Raw genomic sequence first — 12,179 nt, forward strand, 5'->3', positions numbered from 1 at the left:
GGTTTCAACGACTTAGTATTCAAAGAGGAAATGAGGAAATGATAGGGATTTTCCCTCCTCACACTGAATTTTGAATTTGCAGCTCTACCCGGAAGTGGTTTTAGAAAATGCAGCAAACCTGCATTTTTTTAAACATGAAGGGGATCATATAATTACTGGAAACTAAGCAAAGTCTGCAACGGTGGGATGCTGGGGCTAATGCTCTCTGTTAAATTCCAACATTAAAACAAGTTAACTAAGTTTACAGAAGCAGATCCACAGGAAGCTGCAATAAGTGATAAATGTAAAATGAGATTTAAGAAAGCAAATAGGGGGCCATCTGGGTGGCTCAGTCAGTTAAGTGGCCAACTCTTGGTTTCAGCTCAGGTCATGATCTCAGGGTCAAGAGATGGAGCCCCACGACCAGCTCCACACTCAGCGTGGGGTCTGCTGAAGATTCTCTCTCTCCCTCTCCCTCTGCCCCTCCCCCAAATAAATAAATAAATATTAAAAAAAATAAAAATAAAAAAAGAAATAGGTATGATTATAAATTAATCCAGAGCTGTATTTTATAACTAACTAATTTATTTATTATTATTATTAATATCCAGCAAGTCCCTAGCAAGTGTACTCAAGAAAAAAAGAAAGCAAAGGTACAGAAAATTATTACTGAGAAGGAAAATATAACCACAGATACAAATTCCACCAAAGGTCAGAGATGACTAACACCAAGGTAGTATAAACCTGATACCAATATTTGACATTAATGTCAAAAAAATGAAATATAGGTTAGTCTCAAACTCAATTTATACATGGGCAAAAACATGAAATAAAAATGAAAAAAATACATCAAGCATTATACTGCAAGAAAACTAGATCATGGGTTTAAAATCTATTTTGGGAATGCGGGAATAGGTCAATGGAAAAAAAAAATCATCGCATCTCCACAGATGCCCCAAGTTCTTTAATTAAAATTCAAAACCCATTTCTTATTAAAAATAATTGCAAAATAAAAACAGAAGAGCACTCCTTTAACATGAAAAATAATATATAGTCTGGGGTGCCTGGGTAGCTCACTCAGTTGAGCATCTGACTCCTGATTTTGGGTTCAGGTCATGATCTCAGGGTTGTGAGGTCCAGCCCATGCCAGGCTCCAGGCTGGGTATGGAGCCTGTTTGGGATTCTCTCTCTCTACCCCCCTCTGCCCCTCCACCCCCCTGCTCTCTTTCAGTCTCAACCTCTAAAAAAACTATATATATATTTTTTTTTTTTCGCAGCAACTGCCAACTTTGTGTTTATAAGTATTCCATGAAAATCAGGAAAAAGACAGGCAGCCAATTATTCCTACTACTAGTTGGCTTTCTGAGAATCCCAGATAATGCAATAAGATTTCACATAGTAAGGAGATGTAATACCATAAAATAAAATACACAATTATCATTACTTGCAGATGTTTTGGTTGTCAACCAAGAAACCCCAATAGAATCAACTAAATAACTATTATAAGCAATAATATAATTTAATAAGGTGTTGAGATGCAAAATTATTATGAAAATCAAGACCTCCCTTTGTACTTATAGTAAGTGTCTGGAAAATATAACGGCAAAACAATTCCAGTCACAATTACAATGAAAATGTTAACATACCTTACAGCAAATTTAACAGATGATGCTAATTTGTTAAACGTATTTGCAATATGTGATAGATGAAAGGTTAGTATCACTATAAATCATCTCTTATTGGTCAGTTTAGAACAAAGAAGCAACCATAAAGACATTATAATAGAAAATTAGGCTATGGGCATGAGCAGACAAACTTGCAAGAAAATAACTAAAATGGTAAGTAAATATACAAAAAACTCTATACCTCACTACTAATAAATGCACATTTTTTTAAAGATTTTTTATTTATTTGAGAGAGAGAGAGATAGTGAGAGCAGGAACACAAGCAGGAGGAGCGGGAGAGGGAGAAGCAGGCTTCCCACTGAGCAAGGAGCCCGATGTGATGTGGGGCTCGATCCCAGGACCTGAGCTGAAGGGAGACGCTTAACGAACGAGCCACCCAGGCACCCCCTAATAAATGCACATTAAGCAAACTCTAAAGTGCCTTTTTTTTTTTTTTTTTGTCTAACAAGTAGTCAAAAAAATTAAAGAATGTCCAGGGCGCCGGGGTGGCTCAGCTGGTTAAGCGACTGCCTTCGGCTCAGGTCATGATCCTGGAGTCCTGGGATCGAGTCCCACATCTGGCTCTCTGCTCAGCAGGGAGTCTGCTTCTCCCCCTGACACTCCCCACTCTCATGCTCTCTCTATCTCATTCTCTCTCTCAAATAAATAAATAAAATCTTTAAAAAAAAAAATTAAAGAATGTCCAGTGGGGATGCAGAGAAATTCTGGCATGCCAAGGAGAATTTCAAACTTCCCAGGAGACCTCAATCCTTAAAGTTATGCACTTTTTGACCCTATAGCTCCATTCCTAAGAATTTACCCTAAGAAAATCCCTATAAATGTGGCAGGTTTCCTTGAAAGTATGTCGACTGAAATATATTTTTTACAATAAAAATGGAAAATACCTAAATATCCATTAATAGGAATATGGTTAGGTAGGTAGGCAGATAGGTAGGTAGGTACATAGTTAGACTCAAATAGTGGTTTATTATGCATCATTGAGAACTATATTGTTGCCTATATTGTACACCTGAAACTAACATAACACTGCATGTTAACTACACTGGAATTAAAATAATTTAAAAAAGAAAACTATATTGTAGAAGAATATTTAGCAGTGGAGGTAAACTCAAGGTATATAAAGTAAAAAAAAAATCAAGATATAATACATTATAATGTACATATTCTATGTGAATATACATATGTGAATAAAAAATGTCTGGCAAGTTGTACACCAAAATGTCAACCATAATCATAGCTGTGTAATGGCACTGTGTATTACTTTTTTTCTTTATTCCCTCTCTATTTTTTTTTTACCATTTCTCTTATGAATCTTGATTACTTTAATAATTTAGGAACCCACCAAAATAAAAGAAAAATAACACTAAAAACCCAAGTGACTGAATGTAAAACCACACTGCAGCACCAAAAAAACAATGCAGACTCTCGAGAAGCTGTTTGATGCAGTCGGCCTTGTCTACTAATGAACGTGAGATTAGAATTCACATTCTGTGAAGGAGACATAAATCAGATCAAACGGAGGCTGAAGACACAGAGGATTTAGTGAGGTTATGAAAGAAGCAGCCAGGTCAAAGGAGCTTCAAAAGATTTTTTTTTCAAGGCTAAAATGACTTACGGTCTCTATAACACAAAGAGAGAGTTTTCTTTGGGGGTCCTTAACATTTCTACATCAAAAATCAACACATGAGAAAATGAGTCACTGCATCCCACCTACACGCCCCATCTGCCTCCTGCACCCACACTGCTTCCTCCTCCCACCAATGCCAACCGCTCGCTCTCAGTCACAGCGCTTGAAAATCAAGAGACAGCGTAAAATGGGGCCGAAAGAAACCAAACGGAACAGTAGTTGACAAAAAATATAAATGAGAGCCATGCAAAGAAAAATACTAGCTAAATTAAAGTCGCCACAAGAAGAGGGGAAATGGGTGATTTCCAGAGAATGACCTCCTGGGATTTGATGCTAAAATTAATAAAGGCACTGCAGAAGGCATTGGGATGAAGAGAGAAACTAGACATTCAAAATAAATGGTACAAGCAAAATAAGGTGTATTCATCAGGTCTGAACGTCTAAGCAGGAACAGCTCCATTTTTGGATGCTGCATAGAACATTAAAAATGCTTGATTGTATAATTTTAAAATACTGAATACAGTGCGACAACTCAGAAAAAGACTTTTTTCTACTTCAGGTTCAGATGACTGATGGGTTCTAATAAACTTAATTCTTTTCTAAATGTATTTTTTAATTTCCATGGTGTAAAATGTACTCTTCTGTCTTCTCTGGTGAAGTGATCAGTCTGTGCCCCATTTCTTAAATTGCTGAATTTGTTTTCTTATTGTCGAGGTTTGCGTGTTCTTTATATCATCTAGATATTTTTCCTTGGTCAAATAAGGGGATTTGCAAATACTTTCTCTGGGTTTGTGACCTGTCTTTCCAATCTGCTAACAGTATTTTTAGAAAAGCAGAAGTTTCTAACTTTAAGTCCAAGGCATCAATTTTTTCTTTTATGATTGTGTTTTAGGTGTGGTATCTTAAAAAATCATTGCCTAACCCAAGGTCACAAAAGTTTTCTCCCTAGAGAAAGTTTTCTCCCTAGTTTTCTTCTAGAAGTTTTATAGCTTTAAATTTTACATTTTGGTCTATGATCCATGTTAATATAAACTTTGTAAATGATGTGGGGTGTGGGTCAAGGTTCATATTTGTTGTACGGGGTGTGGGTCAAGGTTCATATTTGTTGTAAAGACTCTCCTTTCTCTGTTGAATCACTTCTGCTTCTTTGTCAAACACCAACTGGCTACATTTGTGTGGGTCTGTAGTTGGGTTATTCTGTGCCATTGATCTATGTGTCTATCTTTTGCCAACACTACACTGTTTTGATAAATGGTAGGTATTGAAATTAAGCACTCTGAGTCTTCCAACTCTATTCTTCTGTTTTCAAAAGTGTTTAGTTCTATTTGCTTTCCTGTATAAGTTTTAGAATCATTGATAGCTGAGAGCTATCAGTTGACAGCTACAAAAAAAATCCTCCTGGGATTTTGACTGATATTGTGTATTAAATCTATAGATCATTCTGGGGAGAACTGACATCTTCATGTATTGAGTCTTTCCATCCATGAATATAGTATATCTCTCCATTCATTTAGGTCTTCTTTGATTTTTTCCTCAGTATTTTATAATTTTCAATACACAGTTTCTGCATGTATTTTGTTAGATTTATACCTAAATGTTTCAATTTTTTGATGCTATTATAGATGGTATTCTTTTAAATTTCAAATCCCAGTTGTTTGTTGCTAGTTTGTAAAAATAGTTGATTTTTATATGTTGACCTTCTATCCTGAGACTTTGCCAAGCTCATTTATTTGTTCCAGAAGCTTTTTTTTTTTTTTTTTGCACATGTTCTGGGATTTTCTACATGAAGAATCGTGTCGGTTGAAACTAGAAATGGTTTTATTTCTTCTTTTCTAATCTGTGTATCTTTTATGGTTTGGGGTTTTTCTTGTTGTGTGTCTTGTTTTACCTGGTTATACTGGCTGGGGCTTCCAATAATACAGCATTTTTAAAATAGGAACATTTCATTATTTAACAAAAATATCATCTTATCATGCCTACCTCCTGACTCTGATGACTATCTTCTCAAAAGTAGTAGAATAAACAGGTGAAAATTATCTTCCTTATGAAATGATCTTAAATCATGTTTAAAATGCAAAAAAAATGATGTACTTATCATAAACAAACACCTGATACTCCACAATCCTTGTAACTCATTCATATGAGTTACACTTTATCCACTTTATTTCACAAACATGTATTTAGTAATTACGATGTGCCAGGAACTATATGCTTATCAAATATTAACTCGATCTTCATAATACTCCTTTGTGGTAGGTATTATTATTATTTCAGGACACAGAGGCAGAGGATGTATAAATAATCTGTCCAAAATCAGCTAGGAAGTAGTGGCACCACTTCTATCCTTTGAAGGATTTGACCTCAAGCAATCTAGCTGGAGAATCCATGCTCTTAATTCTTCACTGGGCCACACCCTATACTTACAGGATATGGAAGTTCTCAAGATCACAGCATAAATTTAGAGGTGCAAAAAAGATTTGGGGACCAAAGCATATATTTCTGTCATGTATTTTGTGACCAAATGAACTTAATAATTTTCTGATTGAGTTTTTATGGTAATATTGTGAGTAAAACTGCTACACTTAAAAACTAAAGACTATGCCTGTTTAAAAATATAGACAAAGGTACAAAAATCTCTTACATTTTTACCTAAGGTATTATTTCTTTCCTTTCTTCCAACGGGGTTTATGTCAAATGGAGCACAAAATTAGGTTTACCAGGGGTTTATTAAAGCATAATAAATTTTTAGGGCACTAACATAAAACTGTTGTGCCTAATTGCATTTTGATCATTAAATGGCAGTGGTTCATGGTCTGTGTTTCTCTTTTTTATTTAATTTTTCCTTTATAATACCATATCTGTTAGTTAAAAATCTCATATGAGCTTCTGTTGTTTGTAAAAAGCAGAGTTGAAGCAGACCATTAATGTTCAGTTACTTTTTATCTATTCAATGTTTTCCTTAGGCATTAGATCACTGATGACAAAGCAAGAGCCCAGTAGTGATTTCGCTTGTACTACAGTCTACAAAGTACTCCAAAATTCCATTATCAATGGACACTTCCCAAGTTATCACACAGAACTAGCCATTCGGTCATGATGGGTTAATCTCCCAAGATGACCCACCAGTGCCAATTTAATTCTACAAATGTCCTGAGAATTTATTATATAAAAAGTTTTGTTATTTGCTGTTATGAAAGTCAAAAGAAAAAATTAACAGGATATGGTTTTTGCCATCTCTTGTGGGACAGAAACACGAGTTGGCAGATACCAACATAGGGCAGAATGAGGCCAGCACTGGGGATGTACAGAGGGTGACGTTCAGGGGCCAGGGAGGCCAGCCCCGGTGGAAGGGATGATGGAAGCTGACGTGAAAGAGGCATCAGCAGGCAGTGGAGTTGGAGTGGAGCACCTCAAATTGCAGACAGAAAACAAAAGCCCTGTACATCAAAGGCACTGTGGGAAATGGAAAGGGGCAAGGTGCCTGAGACTTGGTCAGAACAATGAAGCAAACCTCAGCAGGAAACTGAGTCAGTTCCCAATGGAATTCTGAATGGGTGAACCAATTGAGATCGCCTAAAGGGCAGACACTAACCCCCAAATGCTTATCCCATCTTAGATTCTTAAGGGAAGTATATCTTGCATCTCATTGATTTTTCTCTCTTTTTAAGATTCTTTTATTTATTTACTAGAGAGAGAAAGAGAGAATGAGCAGAGGGAGAAGCAGACTCCTCGCTGAGCAGGGAGCCCGACGTGGGGCTTGATCCCAGGACCCTGAGATCATGACCTGAGCTGAAGACAGACCTTAACTGACTGAGCCACCCAGGTGCCCCCCATTGATTTTTCTATATTATTAATAAATAAGGGCTAATTACAACAAATCTACCGTATGTAAATTACTAAAATGTTACTCATGACCTAGTAGTGCCCTGGTAGAGTCTCCTAGAGACTTGGAGTCAGTTTACTAAAATTTGGCAGATATACAATGTTGGGAAATTGTAAACCTCCTATTGCAAAGCTAAAATTGTTGTGATTTTCATGAAGGACAAAAGAATAATCTACCATCATTGTTGTCTTGAATTAATCATGGTTTAGCAATTCCTGCTATGAATTACGACTCCTGTAGCTTCATTGGTATTCTGTTTTCCTGTACATTATTTAGTTAACCCTATCATGTATAATGATACATAATTGTGTCAACAGTAAACATTTTGACCCATAATTTCTTCATCACTAAACTCCAATAAATGTATGCATAATGACTCAAACATGAATCACTCTTATATTGCTAAAACAAATGTATATATAATGTCCCCACCCCAGCCTAATTTGCTTGTTTAATGCTTGTTTGATTATTACACAGAGGTGTTGATTTTTTTTTTTAAACCTAGAAAGTGAGGACTGGGAGGTAGGTGATCAGAGGTGATCAACCTCCAGAAGTTGGCTTTTAAAAATGTTGAGAGCTGTGGCACCTATAAAAGGAAGGAGGGGCGGGGAGAAGCCTAGAGAAAGAAAGAGACAAAGGGAAAGAAAAAGGGGGAAGAAAGGGGAGGAGAGGTGGAGGAAGCAGAACCAAACAAGACTGGTATTATAAAAACTAAAGTCTGGCCTGCCCAGACAACAGCCGCAAGAATCCAGTTCATGATGCTCCAGCTTTAGAGAATGTGAGGGGCAAATTAGCACATACCCATAGAAGGCACCCATCCCAGAGTGGAATGACCCAGAACCACAGCTCTCTGCCAGGAAGAGATGCAGACTCAGAAAAGCACACCACAGAAGTGAAAAGCTGGAAGGGGAACCTTCTCCCGATCTCCAGGGGCCTTGAGAGGAGTGATGAACATGCAAATGGCAGACAAGCTGTTTCACGACTTCCAGTGCTTGAATCCTAATTAAGTTTCTGGATGGATGGATGACCTTGGACAAGACCTTAAGTTCACTGAGCTTTGGTTTCCTCAACTGTCATTGGAGAATAATGGGTATTTACTGTACAAAGCTATTGTTAGGATTACATGTGCACTAGGCACAGCAGACTCTCAATATATGGTTATTATAAGGAGCCATTATAAGAAATATTAATGGGGGGACACCTGGGTGGCTCAGTCGGTTAAGCGTCTGCCTTCGGCTCAGGTCATGATCCTAGGGTCCTGGGATAGAGCCCCACGTCAAGCTCCCTGCTAGTGGGGAGTCTCCTTCTCTCTCTGCCCTTCCCCCTGCTCATGCTCACACACACACTCTCTCTCTCAAATAAAGAAAGAAATGTTAATAGGAGCCCTTTGAACAATTTAACATAAAAATGTTATTGAAGACAGTGCTAAAATATAATATTCCCAATGAAGCCGCATATGAGTAATTACTCATAGAAATGAGTTTGAAGTCAAATTATGAAAACACACAAAGCCCACATAAAGAATTTTGACTTGATTCTATAATCAGTGGTGATCCATCCATATCTATGAGTTTTGAGAAGGGATGTGGCAGCATCAAAGTCTGGGGAAGATAAACCTAGATTTTGTGGATGGATGATAGACAAAACAGACTGGAAGCTGGGAGATCAATGAGGAGTCATTTAAAGGAGAGTGTGCCCCTAAACTAAGACAGAGACGACATGGCAAGGAGTTCAAGAGGCTTTAGGGATTTGGTGGATGCAGGATAAAGAAAGAATTAAAGCTGATTCTATTTCAAACTTGAATGGTTAACACTTATGGCTTGCCATTAACACAAGGGACACAAGAAAAAATACTTGTTTTTGGTAGGAACTTGAGTTTGGATTGAGACACATTAAACGTGCGTGTGTGTGTGTGTGTGTCTCTAACTGACAGCTGTCATTTCGAATCTCAGCAGAGATCAGAATCAGAGTTAAGAGTCATGGAGATGTAACAGTTGAAGTAGCAGGTGTAGATGAGATTGACAACTTAGACAATAAAGAGAAAAATGAAAAGGCATCTATGATTCAAGAAATCCCTTCCTCATCATATACCCAATAGAAACCCAGTTCATCAAAATACATGTAATAAATGTTCATAACAGCACTAGCTACAAACCACCAACAGAAGAAGAAATAAAGTATGCTATACAGAGCCAACGGATACCATACAGCAGTGAGAATGAAAAAATCTATGACTACCTGTGACAACATGAATGAATCTCAGACTGTTGAAAGAACCCGGATACAGAAGAGTAAATATTTTATGATTCTGTTTATACAAGGTTCAAAAATCTGGTATTAAAAGTCAAAACAGGGGCGCCTGGGTGGCTCAGTTGTTAAGCATCTGCTTAGGTCATGATCCCGAGGTCCTGGGATTGAGCCCCACGTCGGGCTCTCTGCTTAGCGGGAAGCCCGCTTCTCCCTCTCCCACTCCCCCTGCTTGTGTTCCCTCTCTCGCTGTCTCTCTCTCTCTGTGTCAAAAAAAAAAAAAAAAGTCAAAACAGCAGACACTTTGGTGGAGGACAATGGATGAAAGGGGATTCAGGGAGGTCTTCTGGAGAGCTGCTAGGGTTCTGCCTCTTGATCTGGGTACTGGCGATTCAGGCACGTTCACTTTGTGAAAATCAATTACTCTCTGGTTAATAATTTTGCCAAGGGTGTTAAAAGAGGACTGCATTTAGTGTCCTGTAGCCACCACAACAAAGTCCCATAAACTTGGTCCCTGAAACAACACAAAGTTGCTCTTTCACAGTTTTACAGGCTCGACGATGTCCCCAAATCAAAGTGTCAGTAGGGCCAGGGCTGTGTTACCTCCAGAGGGTCTAGAGCAGAATCTATGCCCTGCCTCTTCCACAATCTAGCGGTTCTGGGCATTCCTTGGTTTGTTGTGTGTGTGCCTGTGGTCTCCAACCGCCCTCTGCCTCTCTCTTAGAAAGATACTTCCGATGGCAGATAGGGCCCATCCCACTAATTCAAGATCACCCCATTATCAAGACCCTTCATTTAGGGCGCCTGGGTGGCTCAGATGGTTAAGCGTCTGCCTTCGGCTCAGGTCATGATCCCAGGGTCCTGGGATCGAGTCCCACATCGGGCTCCCGGCTCAGCGGGGAGCCTGCTTCTCCCTCTGACCCTCTCCCCTCTCATGCTGTTTCTCTCTTGCTTGCTCTCTAAAAAATAAATAAAATCTTTAAAAAAAAAAAAAAGACCCTTCATTTAATCATGACTGCAAAGACTCTTTTTCCAAATAAGGTCACATTCACCCATCTCAGGGTTTTGGCATAGACATTGGAGCATAGGGGTAAGGATCATTTTCCAGCCTACCACGAGGATTTAGAGGTGAGTACAGCAGAACTGTTGAATTTGAGGTGAGGGAATGGAGGTAAGGAGCACAGACAAGTCTCCAGAAGAGGAAGAGAAAGGAAGAGGATTAACATTTACTAAGATCCACAGTAGAGATTTTTACATTCAATACGGAAACCAAGAGATCAGACAATACTTTAATGGGGTAAGAAAGATCTAAAGGGTTTTAGTTGTAAGGTGGAGGACTTGCACATTAGTAGAAAGGGGAAAATTTTAAAGGGGGGGGTTGCTGATTAATGGAGACAATCTCTATATTCTCACATAAGACAGATAGGTTTGGATTTAAGTTGGGGAGAAAAGTCAGCCTTGGAAAAAAGAAGGGATCCTTGAAGGGCAAGAAGAAGGGAGGTAATGAAAGGCAAAGGCCAAGAAATAATGAAGTAAAAGGAAGAATAATGAGATCCTTCCATTGAGGTGGTGACTCTGTGCAATAGAGCTGGGGTGCCGTTGGCCAACAGAAAGCAAAGCCCAGGCCAGGGACGGCAGGGACGAGCCCGCGTCCTGTGGACATCACCGGAAACATGCCTGAAGTCAGCACCACCTCTGCTCTGGGAAGCTGTGGTCCCATTTCTTTTTCTTTCTTTCTTTTTTTTTTCATGTTCAATTAGCCAACATATAGTAACATCATTAGTTTTTGATGTAGTGATGTGATGAGCACTGGGTCTTATATGCAACTAATGAACCATTTCTTTTTTTAAAGGAATTTATGTCAGCATTTCTATCGCTTGTGATAGTAAGAATGCTAATTACTATAGCCAACAGAAGCAAGACGTGAACCAAGCCTTAAGAGAACCAAAAACCCTGTTTTTTTCCCTTAACTTCTAAGATGAAAATAAAGGAGGCTTTGATGAAAAGAGGGAAGACAGAGAATAGATTTCAGTTTTATTCTGCTTCCTGGCCATAGACAGGTCTTACCCAGATATTAAAATTACAGTATCATCAATGAGTATTCTTGGCCACAAAGAAGACTGGGGTAATAGAGAATCCTTCTCTCCTATTCTTAAAGAATTCCTAGTACACAGCACTTTGATGGTGGCATAGCAAGTGTTATTAAGAGAGCCCTGTAATAATGCTCTAACTAGATTCAGTCTTCCAGAGAATCCTTCCTATCGGCGCACAAGGAAAGCAGATAAATCACAATTTAGGTCTTTGGTGCATAGCAAGTGCTTTACAAAGTGATCCTTCCCTGGCTGTGGGCATAGCAGTCCTCAACATCATTCTGCTTATTAAACAAATACAAGCAGGCCCTACATCAAAAAGTGTTATTCTCTTTCCAAGTTAAAATAGGGTCCAGATTATACCTTAAGAATTTATTTTTTAATGTAATGGCAATAAAAACAGACCTGGTCAATGATCTATAAAGAGTAGGGAATATAAGAAAAGTATAAGTCAAAATTAACTCTCAGGTTTATTATGTGACAGGACCATGCTGCACATTATAAGCAGAAATAGAATATGAAGTGGCTTTGATGGTAAAAATTTCTTTATCCCCATTGAAAACTATTTTTCTCTCTGAAATTATTACATTTCCTAAAGGTGTACTGGGTTGAAGAGTCTATCATCATAAATTTAGATCTCTATAAACTCATTTTACGTAACAAATTTC

General features: G+C 38.3%; 1 protein-coding gene across 2 annotated transcripts in view; it reads right to left on the bottom strand.

Annotated features, from left to right (window-relative positions):
• The window catches only part of MAP3K5 (mitogen-activated protein kinase kinase kinase 5), a 195,075-nt gene that overhangs the window by 138,615 nt on the left and 44,281 nt on the right, over positions 1-12,179 (bottom strand). The gene's annotated exons all lie outside the window — the stretch shown is intronic.

The sequence above is a fragment of the Leptonychotes weddellii genome, chromosome 8 (genome assembly GCF_054177405.1).
Source record: "Leptonychotes weddellii isolate Sample4059 chromosome 8, ASM5417740v2, whole genome shotgun sequence".
Classification (NCBI taxonomy): Eukaryota; Metazoa; Chordata; class Mammalia; order Carnivora; family Phocidae; genus Leptonychotes; species Leptonychotes weddellii.